Below are 3,659 nucleotides of genomic sequence, written 5' to 3' on the forward strand. Positions count from 1 at the left end.
GATTTAATTTTTTGTCGTGGGGCCCCAAGATTCCAAGCTATGTTTACGTGTTTAGCCTAGTAATGGTAGAGCAGAACAGGCTTTGAACAGTTTGTAGCCGATTGTAATGGAAAGGCTTCACACTTTGCTATAGTTCTCTATCAGTTGTCTTTAGAGATTTACTTTTCCACGATAATGTCCCTGAAGTTAACATCCTCTTCACAGCATCGGATTTGGATCTTGTTGGTACTTCAGTATGGACTGCACCACCTAGAATGTTTAAACCTGACAAAAGACAAATCGTATGAAATACAGCTTTACGTTTGTGAACCCTTTATTCAATTTGCTCAAAATGGTGATTGTAATTTTTTTGTTTTGTCTTGGTGCTGAACCTTCAGGTTCAGCTTAAAAACTACACCACGTAGTAAGGTCAAATCTGAACAAACCAGTTATACTGACAGAATAAAAATCAAAGGCAACAGCTTGACCCAGATCAGAAAATAACTCTGGAGGAGCTCCAGCGATCCACAGCTCATTTGGAAGAAGCTTTCAATATGTGTCAACTATTAATTACACTCTCCACAAATGTGGGATTCAAGAGAGCGTGGAAAGAGAAAACCCACAAGGAGCCTCATTTATTACAGGTATCCACAATTAATTCTCAGGTTCTGTATGTGTTCTGGGGGGGTTAAATGGCTCTACACATCTGGTTTCAATAAATGGGTAATTAACAGACTTCTGCAGCACTGTGTGGCACCTGAGGTGGCAATGCAATTATTTGATTCAGAGTGTCCCGAGGACCAGGATTGAAAACCAGTGATATAGCGAATCCAGCAAACGTGGCAAAATGCGCTCTGCTCAGGTGATAACAAAACCTTTCGACTGGCATGTAGGAATTTTTGCATAGCGCTACAAACTCCACATCAGCCTACAGTACACATATTTCTCTTCCAATTTATAGCTTTGTGTTGCTCTGTCACAGGGCTCTGCAGCCTTTACTATCCAAACAGCTAAGTAAAACAAGTATAGACCCACAAATACTAAATGACCTTTTGAGGAAAAAAAAAAAAAAACCTTGCTTGGATAAATGTCTACTATGCATTGAAGATTATCTTTTGAAATTTTTAATGAGCAACTATTTTATTCCTGTTTTAGATCATATAATTATAGCTACATTTTCTTGTATGGGTTGTAGATATTTGCACATAGTTTACAACCATATAAGAAAAACAAATCTTTCTAAAAATGACTGATGGTGTCATTCTATTGTAAAAATTAAATGGAAGACATATGAAAAATCTCAAAATATAGCTAACCTCTTCATCTGCTAATATATCTACTTTCAAAAGTTAGTACAGTATGTGACAAGATTGCTCTACTCACTACTCATAACTATACTGTATAAACAGTGGCATCATAAATAACTATTTCAAATGTTACCATTCTTTAATCCTCTAAATTGTTTGTATTCTGTTATACAACTAAAACTCCCTTGGAAAACCAAAAAAAAAAAAAAACAAACACAAAAAAATTCAGGAGTAGTACACTTTTTCTTTGTTTTCCCCAATAAGGACAACTGATATTCAGTGAAAATCCATCTTTATTGATAACATACAATAATTATTACTGACAGAAACCTGGCAAAGAAATATATAAAACCACCCCTGTGATGAGGTGCTACAAGAGCCAGCTACAGGTGCATTGCCATTTCTCTGCCTCACACACTTATATTTCCCATATTATGTCAACCTGTAAAGAGCACAGGGTGCTGGTAAGTCGACCCTGCATTTGATTTCATGTCCGCCTTCTGAACTGATACACCACAAATAAAAAGTAGCCGAGGAGGCACTGGGAGACAGTTGGAAAAAGGGTTTAAAACACGACAGCTTGTTGTGGATTTTGTACACGATGGTGGAGGAATCTCTGTCCAGCTGCTCAGTCTGGTGCTTAGGGGGACCCCTGGTGGACGAATCGGGGTTTCACCGTTTCACTACGTGTGTACCTGCACACTGACAGCAACTTGGACTGAATCGATTTACCAACTACATAGGTGAATTTACCCCAAATTACTGATGTAGTTATGGGACTTAATAATAATAATAATAATTAAAAAAATGTGTAAAAAGTTTTCAATAAACTTCAGTCTTATTGAAAGCTGCACCACTGTCGCACAGAAAAACTGAAATGTCTATTTATTTACAAGGATGTGACTTTCAGAGCAGAAACTTATGGCACGGCTATGACGTGTTTTTACAGAGAAAGCAACTGCCCGACTTGCTAGATTTATGTCAAACACAGCATCACTGTGATAAGCATTCTGACTCAGCAGCAGCACAAATTCCTCCAGATATAATCATGAGTATTGTACAGATGGGTTAAACCTGAACAGAACATCAGTACATAGAAAAATAAATAGTTTGCTAAAATGAAGGTAAAGTTATTTCATCAGTGATTGTACCATTAAAAATCATGTTTTTTTAAAACAACTTACAGGGCTTTTTTTTTTTCTTCATCTCTTTACATTAGATTGAGTTTCTCATAGTTTCAAAGGAATACATAGAACTTTTACAGAAAGTACTACCTAAAAATATACAAGCACAGACACAAACATGAGGAGGAAAACCAAAAAAAAAAAATAAAAAATAAAAACAGCGCAGTGTGTAAGAGTCTTTACATGGAGCTCCTTGGTCTGCAGCTTTCTTTGTTGTAATTTAAAAACATTGCTGGGAAGCTTAATACAAAAGTTTTCCTATTTTACAATCCAGTTAAAACTTGATTTTTAAAATATTCTGAGTAGCAAATTCGAGTTTTCTGTCACTATATTTTTTCTGAAGAACACCACTCCCTTACCCTCCCGAAGAATAAGAGATTTAAGGACAAAATAGACAGTTTTGCAAGGATGGGACATTAGATGGAGGTTTCGTGGGGAAACGAGTAACCGCAGTTCTGCTTTGGATTCGCATCAGATTAGCTGTAGCGCAGTAGTATAAAACGATAAACTGTTTATTACTGAGGCCAGACAGCAGAGGTGGGAGAAAGTCATTGTTCTGCCAGTCTCAAGTCAAGTCGAAAGCCAAGATGTTCAAGTCTCAGGTCAGATCTAAAATCTTAAACTTAGAACTTTCCTTAACCCAGGAATGTGCTCAAATATTTAACTTAAAAAAGTAATCCTAATTTCTAAAGTGTATTAATGTGTTTTAACAGCTGCGTTTAAGCAGTTGAGCCTGAACTTACCAACCTTCCCCCCCAAAAATGTCCTCTAGGTGTTTTAAAAGTAAATATTAACATTATTTGACTCAAGAAATGGCAAAAAAATAAAAAATAAATAAATAAAAATACGCTGAAAAACATACTTTTTGAAAATTTCAACCATTTTCAAATAAAAAAGCTTAAATCCAAATGAAGTCACAAGTCAATGGCGGTAAAGTCCAAGTTGAGATTCTACTCCTGTCAATTCTCCTTAAGTTGAGTCTAAAAGTAATTAAATATTTGACTCAGGTCCACACCTCTGCCAGATGATAGATGACAAAAGCTTACAGAGTTATTATCACCACATTAAAAATGATCTAACAGCAATAATTATACATTAATATACTGAAAGTCTCAAATGTTTTACATTTCTTACATAAGCAGTAATAGAAAAAAAAAATACACGTCAATTTCATAAGAAAAATAGACTG

This window comes from Poecilia formosa, unplaced genomic scaffold (genome assembly GCF_000485575.1).
Source record: "Poecilia formosa unplaced genomic scaffold, Poecilia_formosa-5.1.2 Scaffold305, whole genome shotgun sequence".
Taxonomy (NCBI): Eukaryota; Metazoa; Chordata; class Actinopteri; order Cyprinodontiformes; family Poeciliidae; genus Poecilia; species Poecilia formosa.